The sequence below is a fragment of the Physeter macrocephalus genome, chromosome 2 (genome assembly GCF_002837175.3).
Source record: "Physeter macrocephalus isolate SW-GA chromosome 2, ASM283717v5, whole genome shotgun sequence".
In the NCBI taxonomy this organism is placed as follows: domain Eukaryota; kingdom Metazoa; phylum Chordata; class Mammalia; order Artiodactyla; family Physeteridae; genus Physeter; species Physeter macrocephalus.
Genome location: NC_041215.1, coordinates 25,238,011 through 25,257,651, shown reverse-complemented (window position 1 = coordinate 25,257,651; position 19,641 = coordinate 25,238,011).

Here is a 19,641-nt window from a genome sequence, read left to right as displayed (position 1 = left end):
TGGCTTTCCTAGGATTAGAGCAACAGAGGGGTGAGATACGGATGGAATCCGGATTTTTTTTTTTTTTTTTTTTTTTTTTTTTTTGCCCCTCTGCCCTCGGGATCTCAGTTCCCCGACAAGGGATTGAATCCGCACCCCCTGCAGTGCGGAGGAGTCCTAACCGCTGGACCACCAGGGAATGCCCAGAATTGGGATTTATTTTGCAGGTAAACTCAACAGAGCTTTCTGATGAATTATTCTGTGCAGATACAAGCCTATATTTATATTTGCCACTCCCTCCATTTTTAAAATGCAAATAATAGCTTAGTATACAAACTATTCTGCATTTTGCTTTTTGTCACTTGATGTTAGACAGAGATTATTGCATATCAGTCTGGATTAAAGACACTGATTACTTTCTTCTCTGCCTTTTTTCTTCCGGTTGTGACTTGTACTTAAGTTAACATGCACATAATTTTAAAGGCAAATATTTCTCTGTGGCCTTTTGTGAAACACAGCAGGTCCCCTTCCCCTCACATACCATTTACTCCTTCCCAGAGGCACCAGTTTCACCTCTTTCACCTGATTATTTTGGTATTTGCCTCCATTTTGCTAGATAATATTTTTGCACTGCTACTTCTTGACTTTCCAGTTTTAGATAAGATCTCTTGATTTTCCATTCAGGAAGAGGAATGGAAGAGTAGGACTCAGCTCTCTTTTATCCTTCCTGCCCCACTACCTGTTCTCACTTTTTGTACTCTTTTTTCTCATAATTCGGTCAAATTGTAATTTTCATTAGTTCAATATTCAGTGTTAACTGGCTGATTTACGACTAATTAAACACTAATGACCACTAAATCTGTTGTAAATTATAGTTAGTTTTATTTGCTAACAACATTCTGTTATCCTCAGAGTTAATAATGGCCTATTTTTTTTCCTTTGCTTATTTATCTTTATATTTCTCATGAGTTCAACACCAAAATCTTTAACAATTGTCTAAATCTTCTCTCAACATGTTCAGACACATCAGTTACATTTTACAAATTTCATCTTCTTAAAGAATTTTCTCCTGGAAACTTCTGCTAAGCTCTGTGGTAGATTGCTAACAGAATTGTCCAACAATTCCCTTTCTTGTAGCCATGCTCCTTTGCTCTGCAACTTTAAGTACACTTTCCACTTTAATTCTGAACTTGACCATGTGATTTGCTTTGGCCGATGAAATGTTAACAAGCACGGCACAGTAGTTGGAAAAGTCCTCGTGCTTTGGGCTCTTGGAGTCCTGCTGCCATGTGAAGAGTAAGGTTTACCTGCTGGATAAGGAGAGAAATATAGCCCAGTCACCACAGTGGCTCCAACCACCACCACCACTTGTCAGACATGTGAGTGTGGCCATCTGGAACCAATCAACCCCAGCTAACCTGCCAACACACCACAGATGCATGAATGACCCTAGCTAGGATCAGCCAGAAGAAATGCCCAGGAATGTGTGAGTTTAATGGTTTGTTTTAAGCCACTGCATTTTGGATTGATTTGTTATGCAGCACTAGGTAGCTGATACAAGCTGCAACATGGGTTGGTTTGCTGTGGGGTATAAATACTATCCTGGGACTCTCTTGACCACTGTCCTTGGACTGTCTTTTGCTTTTTTCCTGTATTGGATCTCCTGTTTCCAGTAACCCACATCTTCCGCTTGCTTGGTGTCATCCAGTGACTTCCCAAGAAAGAGTATATGATAAGTAAATTGTTTAAGATCTTGCATGTCTAAAAATGTATTTTTAAAGAAATTTTCTTATGTAAATGATAGTTTGATTGGGTATAGACTCTAAGTGGTTAATTATTTTCCTTCAGAATTTTGAAAGCCTTTCTCCATTGCTTTGTAGCTTCCAGTGCTCCTGTTCAGAAATTAAAATTCTATGTCAAATGTTGATAAGACCAACCCTCAATATCTGAAATAAAAGAACAAAGCTGAATTTAGTGCTTGCTATAGTAAAGGAGAGCTATTCTGCTCAGGCACAGTCTCTCCAAGCAAAGCAGACTGTTAAGCTTGTCTGGGGCTTTGGGGAAGCACAGAGTCCAGGGACTGGTGGACTTTCACAGGCTTCAGTGGGTTGCCATCTGCAGAATCACAGTTCCCTGGGTGTTGTTATTGGAGTGAGTCCATCCCTAATGGGCCAGTGGTCAGAAGTGAGCAACTCATGCTGATTGGTTGGTTTGCAAAGGCATGTTCATCTGTGGGTGTTGCCTTTGATTGATTAAGTGAGTTTAAAACCATTTAAATGGCCATTTGTTAACATGACCATAGAACAATCACCTTTACCACGTTTGGGGGAACATTTTTATTCTCACTTATTACTGATCCTATGTGTATGATCTGGATTTTTTTTTTTTCCTCTTTACTATCTTGCAGGATCTTCTCCTTGCCCTAAATGTTTGAAATTTCACAATGTTGTACCATTGTGAATCTGTTTTCACTTGGTAAATCTTTTGGTCTGGAAATTCAGATTATTAAGTATCTCCTCCTCTCCATCTTCTCTATCTTTTCCTCTTTTTTAATGCTAATTTTCCACGATCAGTTTCCTAATTTTTTTATCTCCTATTTTCCATCTTCTTTTCTTTTTGCTGATAAAATTCCTCCACTTTATATTTTAACCTTTCTATCAAAGATTTTTATTTCTGCTATTGTATTTAATTTTCAAGACCTTCTTTATGTTTTTGGAACATTCCATTTATTTACTTGTTTGTTTATTTATTTGGGGGTAGAATTCTGTTCTTACTTCATAGTTACAGTCGCTTCTCTCTGTGATGTTTTTGACATGTATTTTATCTTTATTTCTTCAACATTACTTTTTTCTCTTTATTTTATTTTCTATCTTCCAGGTTAGCTTTCCACAGATACCTCATACATAGTCTTTGTATTTGACAACGCTTAAGAGTGTGATACTAAAATACTGACTGGAAGCTCTGAGGATGTGAGAGATGGGCTGGTCTGATGTGAATTTTCCTATATGAGCATCAGACTGGGCTGTTTAATGGGGAGATTTCTGATGTCAGTATTTTTCTAATGTCATGTCTTTCTTCATGGACTAGCCATATATCCCAGAGAAGACTCTTTCAGTCTCCTGCCAGGAGGGTGAAGGTCTAGCTTTCAGTGTCCTGGACTAAGAGCTGAGAAAGATGGATTTGGCATGTTATGTCTCCAAAGCAAATACACATACATTCATTTATTCCCCTGTTGTTAGTACAGCTCCCTCAACTTCAACTGCACTGGTATTCTTCCATGCAGACCATCTATTTTACTTCATTATGAAAATAAACCATCATTCTTTACCAGTTAAGGAAAGGTCAGTTTCTGGGATGCTGCTTGGATCTGGGGAGAAGTCTAAGGATCCAATTCCTTCTAAAACAGACTTCCTAACAATGCTCCTTATTAAATCTATACCCCTTTTATTTTCACTTCTACAAAGACCTGCTGCCATTAGTTTCTAAGTCTTTGATTTTCTGTAAATCAGATTAATTCCTAGTTTTCTCTACTGCTTGATTGAATTCAACTTTCTCAGCTCTGCTTATTCTATCACTATGTATTCATCTGCTTTCCAGCTTCCAAAATGATCCCTTCTCCAGCTCTCTCCATATTTTGGGTTTAAGCCTTAAAATATCCCTTCACTGGTTGTGTTAGTGGGGTTTCAGGAAGGTGAGAAGGTAGAAGTACATGTTAAATCTCCTATCTTCACACAGAACCTGCTTTTTATTTTCTGTTTATGTGAAGTGTGTTAATGGCTTCATAACTGAATCTAGCTTATAATTTATGTGAGATCAATCTAAAACTGGTTTATGAAAGATGGCTTCAATTACAATAAGCTTAAAGCAATGCTCTCCTCCTTAACACTACAGACAAGAAAAAATAATTTGGCACTAACCCAGTGAAGGGGGACACATAATTATAAATCAAGATTAATATGCCTAGGAATATTCTTTACATTCATTTGTATGTCCTTGCTAAAATGCAGATTGTATAACGACCTTAATAAGAAAATTCCTAAGCCTGTGCAGACTTGTGGGAGAGGTGTGGTCATTCATAATCTCACAAGAAAATCTGCCAAGGCGGTGCATACTACAGAATTCATAATTTACACTTTCATTCCACACAGTAGCTCAAAGCCGGAAACATACGTGTTCATGATGAATCTTTGCCATGTTAATCACTTTTTCCTGTTGCACCACAAGTTTAATACAGGCTTCTCGACAACCTGTCACTAGAGTAATCTGTTTACTAATCTTGTGATAAATCACACACAAGGTAAGTTAAGATTGCTCTGTTAATTGCAGTCATTTTTTCCAGAGTTCTGCTCTTCTGCAGCCTTTTGGGGATGACTGGCTTCCTTCCCTAAAACCAAGCCAGACAACAACACACTGAAGCACTGGAAAACAAAAATAAACAGAATGTACATGTAGGCAGTTATTCAGTTATTCCATCTCCCGCTGAAGTAACTCCTTATTCTCTCCTGAAACCATTATCCACTCTCTCTTCCTTACGACAATCTTCCCTTGATTCTGCCACCTCTCGTAGGTTGCCTTGGACCTTCCAGCGGTCTTTTCACAATTCCATCCTCTTTCATCCCTAAGCAGTGTTTACTGAGATCATTCACACCCTATTTATTGAGAGATAAATTCCAAAACAACTCAAACATAATGAGCCTCAGTAGGAAATCTTGATTTCCCACCTCAAACCCAAACCTTCACTCCTTTAACCATATGCTAGTTGGTAATAATAAAAGCTTATATAGAAGAGTTATTTAGCTATGGTGCTAAGTACTCTACATATATTAACTCTTTTCACTGTCACAATCACCCTATGAAATACAATCGATTATTATACCCATTTTTATAAAGAAGAAAACTGAGGCCAGAGAATTTGTGTAATTTGCTCAAGGAAAAATCCCTGGTCAGTGGCCATCCATATATGTGAACCGTACCCCCATTCATCCAGTTACCCAAGCCAGAAACCTAGGAATCAGCATTAAGTTCTCTCTTTCCTTTTTTCTCTACATTCTTACCATCCTAGGCCAGGCTACTGTCATTTCTCACTTGAACCAGTGTACCAGCCTTCCAACTATTTCCATTCATGTTGCTTATAGACTATTTTTCATATAGCCGGCCCCTGAATTTGATAAATCCATAAACATAATGAGAGATTTTTAACAAACTTCTTTCAAAAACTGACTTCATGTCACCAACATAGTATGGATAAAGCTGTATCTTTATTGTGTGGACAACACAACTAACGAACAAAGTCTGATGGACATCTGTGGGATACTGCCCACACACAAGATAAGAGAATACACATTCTTTTCAACAACCCTTGGAACATTTACAAAACCTGACTATGTCCTAGGCCATAAGATGAGTTTCGGTAAATACCAAGTAAGGATTATCAAATAGACTACAATCTTTGATCACAATGTAATAAACTTCAAATTAGTAACAAAAAGATAATCATCTTCTCTGCACTGTTTTCCCCTGTGCTCTAGGGAACTACAATTCCCAGGCTCCCTTGGGCTCTGACAATGGGAGACAGTGGCAGCACTGACCTTAGATTAGGAGGCAGAGAGGGGAAAGGCAGGATGTTTCCTGCTTCCTATGGATTGCCTCTCTTGGCTCCCAGCTTCTGTTGGGCAGTTCCCACTTTGGCTCTAACTCACTTCAGATGGGTCCAGCTTTAAGCTTGGGTAAAGCCACCTCCTTCTGTTGTCCCTGCAGACCTAGAAGTGGTAATGACTTCCTGCTGTTGATAATCTCTAGATTGCCTCAGTGTCCCCGGTTGGCTTCTCAATCCATGGCCACAACGAAATCAATTCTCTGTATTAAATTCCTCTCCAGTCAAATCTATATATCTATATCTATATCCATCCATCTATCTATCATGACCAATATAACCCCATATATTTAGAAATCACATCTAAATAATTCATGAGTTAATATTTAGAAATGAGCAATTACACAGGGACTTCCCTGGTGGCGCAGTGATTAAGAATCCACCTGCCAATGCAGGGGACACGGGTTCGATCCCTGGTCTGGGAAGATCCCACATGCCACGGAGCAGCTAAGCCTGTGCGCCACAACTACTGAAGCCCATGCGCCCTAGAGCCTGCGTGCCACAACTACTGAGCCCACACACCACAACTACTGAAGCCCACGTGCTCTAGGGCCCGCGTGCTGCAACTACTGAAGCCTGCCCGCCTAGAGCCTGTGCTCTGGCAACAAGAGAAGCCACCACAATGAGAAGAAGCACATGCACCACAACAAAGAGGAGCCCCCCCACTCACCGCAACTAGAGAAAGCCTGCGTGCAGCAACGAAGACCCAACGCAGCCAAAAATAATAAATAAAATTAAAAAAAAAAAAAAAGAAGTGAGCAAGCAAACCACGTACCAACATTTTGGGATGTCGGTAAAGTATTACTTACAGGGAAATTTATATCTCAAAAAGCAAGATCTGATGTTGACCCTTCTCCAAGTTTGGCTGACTTGTTTGTGCTATATTCACCCCTCTATTTGTTTTAACACTTTTCCTTTCTTTTACCAGTTCTGTATAATTCTATGATTACTGAAGCATCCATAGCTCTGTTAAAAACTTCCACTGATACTGTCCTGTTGGCCTTGGAAACAATACTTTCATCATCGATGCCTGCCCCAGGCATTAACTTTATGCTTGTTTCTGTATCCTAAAATTTGTATCTCTTGCCTTGCCTCGTCTTCTGAACACCATTCCCATGTTTATAATTGTGTATTGGACACACTACACATTTTTCAGAACACCAGATTTGACATGGCTAAACTTAAATTCATCATCCTGCTCCCCAGCCTCTAGAATCTGCTGTTCTTAATCCTCTGTGTGACCCTGTCACTTTCCCAAATACGCATCCTTGAAAACTCAGACACCTACAAGGCAGAGACCACATCTCTTTCATAGTAATGGCTTTCGTTCCAAGCACAGAACCTGACATGTAACGAGTATGCAGTCAATACATTTTGAATCATCAGAAGACTCCACCGTCTCTCTAATTCCATATCCCTATTTTTTATAGCTCTGTAATGCCCTCTCAGATCCATGCTCTGCTTTCTATTTTCATGTGACTAGTCTTCTTGACTGCTCACCTAGAGAAAGGCAGCAGGATAGGCTGAAACTCTGAGAGTTAAATTATAGCTTATCTCCTAATAGTGTTCAACAAACACCACCTTAAAAACAAAATGCTTCTTAGCTAGAAAAGCAGGACCTGACTGCAGGGTTCTTAATTGAGAAAGAATGTGTTGACCCGGTGGGGAGCTGGTATGCGGAAAAGACTGCAAAGGCTAATATGCCAGGAGAACCTAGTCAAGCTCTGTTCAGGATATCTCTCTGAACCAGGACGCAGCTTCCTCTGGGGACGCACAAAGCCCAGTTGTTTCAACTTTTTGTTGTTGTTGGATTTAACTTCTCTAGAACCAAACCTAACCAACCCCTATATTTCTGGCAGTCCCACAGCTATTCCTTCAATAAGCCAGGATCAGAATATAAAAATTATCTCTGACTCCCCTCTAGTCCTCACATCTATTAATACTGGAATGATGCTTTTTCATTCTTACTCTTTTTCTTTGTCTTATTTTACTCCTCCCTCTTCTCTGCCACCCATAATTTATAAGGCGCTCATTAAAACATACCCAGACTAGTCCTCCAATTTGATCTCTCTGCCTCCTTCCACCCCTCCTGAGGGTCCTGCCCACGGCACCAGGTTCCTCATCCTCTTGATGCCTTTTACTGCATAATGACTTACAACTGAGGAACAAAGATTCCCAGCATCCTTTGCATCCTGGTTTTTCAACTAGGCGCTGCCTTCCTCAGCGAACCCAGTGGTTCCCCTCTGGGCAGCATCACTGTGGGTTTCGGGCAGGTGGCTTTCTGCACCCTCTCCTGAACAGACTGTGCTCACGCTGGTCCCCCTGCCTTTACACTCAGGGTGCCCGATCACAGGCACACTTCAAAGTCCCATTTCCTCCTAAAAAACCCCTGCTGATAGTCCTGGTGACACTGAATCCTTCCTGAAGCTCTGGCCTTCTTTAGGTCCAAGGACATTTAAGTGAGATGGATTTTCCATGAAGCTAATGAGGCTTACACTTGAAGGCCCCCTTCCTTGGACAGCCCCCTCCAAGGCTGTATACCTAATTTTTATTTATACTTTAGTATTTTTTCCTGAAAGAAGATCTTCCAAGTTGTAAAAGTCTGAGGTCCTACATAATCTGGATCTGTCCCTGAATTTAGGCAGTTAATTCTATTCTTTCCTTGAAGTATTTTCTAACTGGTTAGTGTACGACAAACTTGTTTTCCCACCTTGGTGTGAGCTTCTTGCTACATAATGTTGTATAGTGTATAATGTGGTAGTTAAAAGGGTCAAAAGGGTCATCAGTGGAGTCCCCCAGACCTATATCCAAAATTACCTCTGCCATTTCCTAGCTCTGCGACATGTTTTATTTCTCAACTTGATTGAGCCTCAGTTTCTTTATCTGTTAAGTGAGAATGATTATAGCGAGGGCTGCATTTTAACTTTCTGAGGCCCAAGGCACTTTTGCCCTCATGGGATGCTTACTACATAAAAAAAAATCATAAATTATATTTTACAGCCGTGTGAGTATAAAGACTAATATCCAGGGAAGATTATATTCCTTTATTTTCCCTTCTGATTCTAAAAGAAACTAAAACATTTTCATGGACCTCTAAAAGTATTGTGGACCCTAGGCATAGTACCTAGGGAGCATAATGGATAAGTTGGTCCTGATTGCGGTCTCCACACAGTAGAAGTCTGGTAAATAATAAATGAGGCAATGCATGTAAAGCATTTAATAAAGTGCGTGACACACATTAGGTGCTCAATAGATGCTAGCCATTATTATTTTTGTCATTGTTACATTCCTCTTTTGTATCCTTCACAATGAATAAAAGAAAATAGAAGTTTACTAAATTAATTTACTAGAGCATATTTTACACTAAGCTATTTGTAGTGTTAAAAGATAAACTGAAACATACTAAAAATTTAAAAAGTTTATTTGAGCAAAAATCCACTGGAATCGGGCAGCACCAAACCGGAAGTGGTTAAGAACCACTTCACACACAGGAGCTAAGGGAAAGACTTTTATACAGAAAGGGCGGAAAGAAAGCAAGGAAACAATTTGATTGGCTATAGCTTTAAGCAGTTGCCTTGTTTGGGAAAGCTTAGTTGGCTATTTGTGATAGGTTGTCCTTAGGTTTTGATTTATTCACCTGGATGCATTTCAGGCTTAGGTTTTGGTTTGCTTACATAGGCTACTAAGGTATTAAAGCCACATCAGTCTAATGGCCTTCTTGTTTAATTAATTTAACAGTAGCAATAGGCGTTGGGAAACAGAAATATCACTTTATTGTGTATCATACTATACAATATCAATTAAAGCAGGGTACTATGTGTTTGCTTAAGTTTCCAGATTTGATGCTCACCCTGTATTTACAAGAAGTGACTGCCTGCCAAGAAGGTGCCCAGGTACCTTCAACTTGAATTTCCCAGCAGAGACTCTTAAATACTAGATTCTCAGACTCCACCCAAGAGATTCTAGCTCTGTGGCTCTGGCGTGGGATCTGAAATTATGGCAATTTTGAAGAGCAGCTAGCTTTGTTGGAAGTCATCATCATAGGCAGAGCAGCAGAGGACAGTGGTGGCTGAAAGGGTGGCATGTGAGGCTATAGCTAACCTCTTCCCAAACTCTATAACACCCACCTCCCAATAAAATGAAAATAGTGTGCCTGCTATGAAAATTCAGGTTCAAGTCAAGTCCCCTAGGCACTCTCTTCCTGACCAGATTCCATCTTTAAGCCTCCTTAGTAAAGTAAGTCTGGAGTCACCAGCAGAAGAGATATAATCTTGATGACAAATTGAAATTATAGTGGATTAACCACAGTTCAGGCATACAAAAATGGAGTCAGGAGGCCATTGAGAATCTGGTCTCAGACACATCTCTGCACCAATGAGAACCTGAACTTTCTTTGAACTGTACCAGACCCAAAGACACTACCAGCTGTATTCAGAAAAACACTTGCCAGCTGCAACCTTATGGTCTCAAGGTCTCCTCTTGTAATTACGCAACCCTTTCAGACCCCAACCAACCCTTCCTTAACAAGCACCCTTCTCACCAGCTCCAATTATAATTCTTGATAAACAATTCATGTAACTAGCAGTAACCTTCAGTTTTTACCTTTGTAAGCCTCCCGCATTTTGTAGTCTGGCAGAACGCAATTCAAGTGCTTCTTGAATCTCTGTCTCCCAGGTTGCTGTCCTAACGAACCCCAAATTAGCACCTTTTTATTTCAATCGGGTCTCCGCTTCGGAAATTTTGGTTAACAACCCCTATTGTAACTTTTTTTTGTCACTCGGAGCCTGGACTGTCTGTACCGCAGGATATTACCTTTGTTATCTCTTCTGTTGTCTGCAACCCGTGGAGGCCAAGTCATCTTTTTTTTGTGTGTGATACGCGGGCCTCTCACTGCTGTGGCCTCTCCCGTTGCGGAGCACAGGCTCCGGACGCGCAGGCTCAGCGGCCATGGCTCACGGGCCCAGCCGCTCCGCGGCACGTGGGATCCTCCCGGACCGGGGCACGAACCCGCGTCCCCTGCATCGGCAGGCAGACTCTCAACCACTGCACCACCAGGGATGCCCCCTATTGTAGCTTTTAAGGAACTTCCAGGATAGATGTACTACACACAACACTAGGATGGCACATTTTCAGGACTGATTAAGTACTGCAAGCATTGAGCATTCATTCAAAGGAGGAAGTAATCACTACAGGCTGAGTTGTTGGGAGAGGCCTCACAGTGAAGAGTGACTTGAGCTGAATCATGGAAGAAGGTAGACCTAGGATGTGTCATGGTCGGGAAGAAAGAACACTGGACTGGGGGGATCAGGTGGTTTAGGAATAAACCTGGCTTTGCCATTCACTAGCTGGGTGTCTTTGACAACAAAGATATAAAAAAATATAAACCTGTCAACATCTCCTCTAAACAAAAGAAATCTGATATAAGGATATTACTATTTGCAAAAATATCATTTAGGGCTTCCCTGGTGGCGCAGTGGTTGAGAATCCGCCTGCCAATGCAGGGGACACGGCTTCGTGCCCCGGTCCGGGAGGATCCCACGTGCCGCGGAGCGGCTGGGCCCGTGAGCCATGGCCGCTGAGCCTGCGCGTCCGGAGCCTGTGCTCCGCAACGGGAGAGGCCACAGCAGTGAGAGGCCCGCCTAGCACGAAAAAAAAAATCATTTAATCCAAAAAGCATTATTGAGAACAAAGAAGGATACACATTATGGTAAGGAATCGTCCACCAGAAAGAATCATCATGAACTTGCATGTACCCCCTCCCCACCAAAAAAACAGCCTTGAAATACGTTAATCTCCAAACTGGGAGAATTAAACACATATCTATCAGATAATGATAGGTCACATATTTAAAACATTAATAAGCATAATGAATAATGGATTTGAACAAAAAGAAGGAGAAACTGAAGCACAGAGCTGTGAAATAACTTGCCCAAGATCATATAGCTAGTAAGTGACAGAGCCTAGACTCAAACCCAGGAAGTCTTCTACTGCCAGCCTGCAGCTAAAGTGGCATTATGGAAATGTATTTACATAAAAATATTCAAAATAAGTCAATTAAGCATTCAATATTCAACTCAACACATTAGAAAATAAAGAACAAATCCCCCAAAGAACAAACAAACAAAAATTATCAACACCAAAAGCTGGTTCTTTGAAAAGCCTTATAAAATAGATTTCTTAAAATATTGACAGAGAAACTCACACAGAATGAAAATATAAGAGAGAGACAGATGTGAGCAAAGAAGGGGACATAATTAGAGAAATAGAGATTTTTTAAAAATTATAAATGAATAGTATAAAGAACTTTTTGCCAATAAATTGAAAACTAAAAGAAAGTGTATTTTTCTAGAAAACAAAAATTAACAAAATTGCCCAAAAAAATGAATGAAACAATACCCAACAAAGAAATGGAAAGTAGTCAGGACTCTCCCAGTACTCCTCTCTCCACTTACAAAAAGAGAAGGTGCAGACAATTTTATGGTGTATTTTAACAACCCTTTAAAGAAATGATAGGGCTTCCCTGGTGGCACAGTGGTTGCGAGTCTGCCTGCCGATGCAGGGGACACGGGTTCGTGCCCCGATCCGGGAAGATCCCACATGCCGCGGAGCGGCTGGGCCCGTGAGCCATGGCCGCTGAGCCTGCGCGTCCGGAGCCTGTGCTCCGCAATGGGAGAGGCCACAACAGTGAGAGGCCCGCGTACCACAAAAAAAAAAAGAAATGATAATCCAAAGTTTTTAGTGATTTACAAGGAGAAAGAGGAAGAGAAAGAAAGCCATGAACTTTATTTTATGAAGATATAATTACCTTGACACCAAGGTGGGGCAAGGACAATATAAGAAAAGGAAATTAAAGATGAAATATTTCTAAGTAAAATATTACCAAAGAGGCCTTTAGGCCTTTAGTCTGAGTCACAGTGGAATCTATTTGCCATGTGGAAGTAGAAAGAAGGCAAAGGGAGTCTTAACTCAGTGAAACTGCTGTGTTCTCCTCACTGACCAGTTTCCCAGATTATGAAGAGTGGGGCATCCCCCAACATGCAAAGACAATTTTTTAAATTGGATCCTTCTATAACCTGAAGAAATGTGTTCTTATTTCCCAGTGCCATTACCACAGATACTTTGCTATTCTTCTTTTTTTTTTTTTTTTTTTTTTGCTATTCTTCTTGATCTTAGGTAGGGTGGAACATGTCCAAGTTACTGTTCACCATTATAAACTCACCAGGATACCGTACAGTCAATACTAGATTACCTGAAGCTGCAAGAATTTTGCTGGAACCAATGACTCCAAGCTCCTTCTACAGCAAATTGCTCAACAGGGCTGCTTTTGGTTTGAGCTGCTTTTGTTCCTCCTCTTTGGTCACATGCCTTTTTATTTCTATTTTTATAGTCAACGCTTGGCTAAGTAGCAAGTTCACAAAGGTTCTTGCAGGCTGTCATTTGTCAAAATCTGTTTTAGTTTTAATTAATTAGTTAATTTAGTCTTCTTTATGCTGTGGATAAAAAGGCTCCCTGTATCAGAGATGGTACTTAATATGTTTTAGCTTTTCCTGCTTTTCAACAATAATCCAGTTGATAAGAGTTTTAAGAGCCAATTTATTTTATAGAATATATATAATTTGCTATTTGCATATGGAAGACAGTATTGAATATCCATTAGGAATAAGGGCTTTCGATTCAGAAAAGGTGGGATTCAAGTCTTGGTTCTTATAGAAAATGGTCTGTTTTTTTGTTTTTCGCCACCCTATGCGCCATACAGGATCTTAGTTCCCCAACCAGGATTCAAACCTGTGCCCCCCTGCATTGGGAGCCCGGAGCCCTAACCCCTGGCCCGCCAGAGAAGTCCCCCCAGTTGTTAATAGAGGTTACCTCTGGCATGGGGCAGGCACTCCACTTTTACTTTACCCCCCCTCTGGATTATTTTAATGAGCATGTATAACTTTTGTAACTTGAAGAGAAGGGAAGGAAAGGAATAGGAAGAGAGCTAATTTCTGTGACCTGAGGCTAACCATTCTGCCTCTCTGTACCACAGGTTACTCATGGATTCTATAGAGAATAGTGAATGGGTTATTATGAGGAATACAGGAGATAATGCATGTAAAGCATTTTGCACTTCACTTGGCACAAATTCAGCATCCAGTAAATGTTAGCTCTTACCCCTAGGCAAAGTGCTTAACTCAATATCTGGCATGTAGTAAGTGCTCCAAAAATGGTAAGTAGTCAAACAAACAAGCAAAAAATGGCAGGTATTCTTTCTTTTTTCTTCCAGTTTTACTGAGATATGATTGACATACAGTAATGTATAAGTTTAAGGTGTACAGCATAATGATTTGACTTCCATGCATCATGAAATGATGACCACAGTAAATTTAGTGAGCACCCATTATCTCCTATAGATACAAAATTAAAGAATAGAAAAACACTTTTTCCTTGTGATGAGAACTCTTAGGGTTAATTCTCTTGACTTTCATATACATAACATACAGCAGTGTTAGTTGTGATTACACCCCTAGTACTGATTTATCTTCTAACTGGAAGTTTGTACCTTTTGACTGCCTTCATCCAGTTCCCCCTTCTAGCGCCCCCCCCACCTCTGGTAACCACAATCTGATTTCTTTTTCTATGAGTTTATTTGTTTTTGAAGTAAAATTGACCTACAACACTATGTTAGTGCACAGCATAGGGATTCAGTATTTCTTAGATTTCAAACTGATCACCACAGTAAGTCTAATTACCATCTGTCACATACAAAGATATTACATAATTACTGACTATTCCCTACACTGTGCATTTCATATCCATTACTCACTTATTTTGTAACTGGAAGTTTGTACCTCAATCTCCCTCACCTATTTCTCTTCTCCTCCCACCCCCACTTCAAATGGTAGGTATTCTTACTAACTGTATTTTTAAATTTTATTTTGCTCATTCTTTTTTATGGCTAGAAGGTTTTCCTTGTATTTTGCTTTGAGCTATTTGCAGTTGGTTCTTTGTTTTAAAGAAAAGATAGGCCCAAATTGAAGGACAGTCTTCGAAGTAACTGGCCTAGACTCTTCAAAAGTGTTGATGTCGTGAAAATAAAGGAAGATTGAGAAGCTATTAATGCTAGTTATTTCTGGTATTGATCATTGAATATTCATTAATACCTGAAATTATATTAAAATAATTAGTTACTAAATAAATGTAGGTAATGTAGAAGCACTGTGATCCATCGCTAATGGGATGTAAATTGATATGACTTCCCTGAAGGATACTTTGGCCAAACCTTTCAAAAACAGAAATGCACACACCCCTTGACCCAGAAATTCCACTTCTAAGAAATTTTCCTGCAAAGATGCTTCTACTGGAGTAAAATGAAATGATACAAATAAAATGGTATATTCATTGTATGAGCAAAGTTTAGAAACTCACTGGACCATCAGTAATGGGATGCTTAAATAAATGATGATACACTCATACAGTAGAGTAAAATGGACTTAATAGACTGCTTTAAATATACTTTTCCGGAAGGAATTCCAAGAGAAGGGAAGTTAAGAGAATAAGGCAAAGTATAGAACCTTGGGCAGAATGTGCCCCCCTTTGTGTGTGGGGAAAATGTATGTATGTATGCAAGTATATACGTTGATTTTATATGCAACTATTTGTATTTTATATGTACATATACATATATTTGTATACTTACATATGTCTATATACATACTTTTTAATACACTCATATATGTATGTATTTGTAAATGCATAGAATTGAGAAAACTGTGAGCTCCAGAGAGGAGATTGAGTTACCAGGAGACAGAGGGTGGGTGAGACTTATTTACCTTGGTATATACCATTTTGTGTTTTTTGTGTTTTGGGCAATATACAGGTATTACCTATCAAAAAAACCCCAAAACTAACGAATATAGAGACAATGCAGAATGTTGGAGAGCCAATCTGAAATCAGTTGAAAGGAGTGAACGCTTGTTAACAGCGTGAGTGCAAGCAGATGGAAAGAGAACTGTACTGAACAATTCTCCAAATATAGAAACAATCTACTGGAGAAAGTCAGACAAACATGGCGTGTCCAACAATCTGTTTCCAGTTTAAAGCTTATCTTTTTATGGAGTGAGGATTTTCACATGACCCATTTCTTCTTTTTTTTGCAAAACTAAGGTAAAGGGGTTAATTTTATTGTATATGAATTAAACTTCAATTAAAAAGATAATGAATTTTTAAGAAGTTAATGATGATGACACATTCATACCATGGAATACTGCTCAGCAATAGAAAGTAAGGAATTATTGATACACACACAAGTTGGATGAATCATCAAGGCATTGTACTAATTGAAAAAAGCTTGTCTCAAGAGGTTCCATGCTGTAAGATTCCATTTATATGGCTTTCTCAGAGACAAAACTGTAAAAAGGAAGACAGATCAGTGGTTTTCAGGGACTAGGAGTGAGTGACTGTAAAGGGATGGTAGGAGAGAGTCGTTTTTAGAGGGTAGGGATTAGACGGGATTGTTCTGTATCTCGCTCATGGAGGGTAGCTGCATGAATCTATACATGTGGCAACATTCATAGCGCTTTACCTCAAAAGAAAAAATCAAAATAACTATATGATCATTTATAAAATAAAAATGTTTTAGGTTAAAACACACACACACACACACACACACACACACCCCAAAATGTGGGGATTCTTGCAAGAGCATAGCTCCAAGGTAGAGTTCATAATTCTAGCATTTAAATTTTGATTCTGTACCAAGCGTCAACAAGGTTTTGCTGGTGATTTGAAATTGTAGTCACATTGTCCTTTTCAACATGGTAACCTTAACCCTCTCCATGATTGCCTCAGAAAAAGTCAGGAAGTAATTCCAGAATCTCATCATTACCAGAACACAGTGGCTACACACAGTACTTTCCCTCCCATGTGAATGTGCCAGCCTAGTAGACATTGGTGGATGGTCACGACATACCCGGTAACACCATTTTACAGTTCATTGTTACAACACACCCCAGGTGCTGGCATGAAGCTAACTCAACAGAAGTGAAGAACCACAGACTCTAGGGCAGTGTCAGATCTAGAAAAGCAATCGCAGCACCAGTTCCTTTTCCCACAGTAGCTTAGCAGCTTCACGACTCTCCAAGGTAGAGAGGAAAATCAAGTCAAACGGGCCTTCTTGAAGACAAGGCATGAAATACCAGAGGTCATCTTTGTTCCTGGTGATATACGATATTATATCACCAGGAACAAGTATTATTATCAAACAAATATTTGCTGATATAAGCTATTACACATTCTCCCCACTTCTTACCTAAGCAGTCAAAAGTTAGCTCTTTTCTTGGAGACATAGATAGAGCAAAAATCCTACCTAGCATTCTTTTTCTTTTTTTAATTCTATGTATTTATTTTTTAATTGAAGCATAGTTGGTTTACAATATTGTGTTAGTTTCAGGTGTACAACAAAGTGATTCAGTTACATATATATGATTTATTTCAGATTTTTTTCCATTATAGGTTATTACAACATATTGGATATAGTTTCTGTGTTACACAGTAAATCCTCATTGCTTATCTATTTTATACATGGTAATGTGTATCTGTTAATCCCATACTCCTAATTTATCCCTCCCCGCTTCCTCTCCCCTTTGGTAACCATAAATTTGTTTTCTAAGTCTGTGACTCTTTCTGTTTTGTATATAGATTCATCTGTATTATTGTTTAGATTCTATGTAGAAGTGATATCATATGATATTTGTCTCTCTCTGTCTGACTTACTTCACTTAGTCTAATACTCTCTAGGTCCATCCATGTTTCTGCAAATGTCATTATTTCATTTTTTTTAAGATGCCTTTCCTTTTATTTTTTTTTTATTTTTAATATTTATTTATTTATTTTGGCTGCACTGGGTCTTAGTTGTGGCATGTGGGATCTTTAGTTGCAGCATGTGGGCTCTTAGTTGCAGCATGCGGGCTCTAGTTCCCTGAACGGGAATCAAACCCGGGCCTCCTGCATTGGGAGCATGGAATCTTAACCACTGGACCACCAGGGAAGTCTCTATTTCATTCCTATTTATGGCTGAGTAATATTCCATTGCATATATGTACCACATCTTCTTTATCCATTCATCTGTTGATGGACACTTAGGTTGCTTCCATGTCTTGGCTATTGTAAATAGTACTGCAATGACTATTGGCATGCATTTATCTTTTTTTTTTGCGTTACGCAGGCCTCTCACTGTTGTGGCCTCTCCCATTGCGGAGCACAGGCTCCGGACGCACGGGCTCAGCAGCCATGGCTCATGGGCCCAGCCGCTCCGCAGCATGTGGGATCTTCCTGGACCGGGGCACGAACCCGTGTCCCCTGCATCGGCAGGTGGACTCTCAACCACTGTGCCACCAGGGAAGCCCCATTTATGTTTTTGAATTAGAGTTTTCTCCGGATATCTGCCCAGGAGTGGGATTGCTGGATCATATGGTAACTCTATTTTTAGTTTTTAAAGGAATCTCCATAGTGGCTGCATCAACTTACATTCCCACCAACAGTGTAGGAGGGTTCCCCTTTCTCCACACCCTCTCCAGCATATATTATTTGTAGACTTTTATTCTTTCATAACTTACTTATTTTACACATTTGTCCTAGACTTCATCCCAAATAACCCTAGAAAAAGCCACTTGTTATGGAGCAAAATGGGCCGATGGTTTGAATTATCCCTCCACTGAGGAAGAAACTATCCCGAGAAGGCTGCATAAAGTACTTCCTGGTTGAAAGGGCTCTGGCATCAGCGTCTTGAATTTGAATCCCAACTCTGAAATGTATCAGTTGTGCGACTTTAAGTAAGTAACTAAACTTCTCTGGCCTCAGTTTTCTTAATTATAGGTGCTAAAAGGATTTACTGAACTGGGGATAAGGTTAAATGACATAATGCCTATAATGTGTCTAGTACGAGGCTTAATGAGGCTTAATGCATATTCAGGACATGTGAACTATTTTCACAAGCGAGGTCATTAATGTGACCAGGAAGGGGTGGGAGCTTCCAGGAAGGTGTTTAAATCCCTTTTGCCGCCCAGTTCCTCTGCTGTGTTTAGGGTGAACTACCACATTCCCAGTACAACTTGGCCTGCTCCCCTGCTAGCCTGGTTCCCCTCCCCTTATGTCCTTTGCTGAGCTGCCAATCAATCTGGGAAACTAATCATCACAGAGATGTTAGTGACTTTATTTGACTTCTCCACTTAGAGAGAGGCGGCTTAAGAAGTGTACTTTAGTCTGGGAGCAGCTGGGGCCAATCAGCAGCCTTCAGGTAATACCTCTTTCCGTACAGGTCAGCCCCGCAGCCTGGGCTGTGAGTTGGCCACCCACCTTACACTACCGGCTGGTTGGGTAGGTGGGTGAAGCGACCCTTCTCATGCTCCAGGGTCCTTGTGCACATTGATGACACCCATCTTTCTGCTTCCCTTCCTTTCCTTTCCCTCCCAGATCAGAGTACAGTAGGGCTCATTAAAGCTTTATAGGGATAGTGCCAATAAAGAACTTCAGGTACTGGGCTTGGTCTGGAGAAGACTTATTAGTTAATATCAACTGTATGCTTTGGGAGTCTTTAGGTGGCCACTGCTTCCATTGGTGTTTAATATTTATTGCTTCCTCATAATCTTTGAGCTGCTATCTTGCCAGTTTTAGGAAGACTGGGGAAAAAGTCCTCTAAATATTTGTTTTCTACCACATAATATATTTACTCTTTGGCTTGAAATTTTGAGTTTTGTGTTTCTTATATAAATTATGAATAAAAATATAAAAATCACTATGCTTTCCAGCCAAACATAGATTATTGTGCAACAGTATACTATGTACAGGAATATCATAGGAGGGCTTCCCTGGTGGCGCAGTGGTTGAGAGTCCGCCTGCCGATGCAGGGGACACGGGTCCGTGCCCCGGTCCGGGAAGATCCCACGTGCCGCGGAGCGGCTGGGCCCGTGAGCCATGGCCGCTGAGCCTGCGCGTCCGGAGCCTGTGCTCCGCAACGGGAGAGGCCGCAG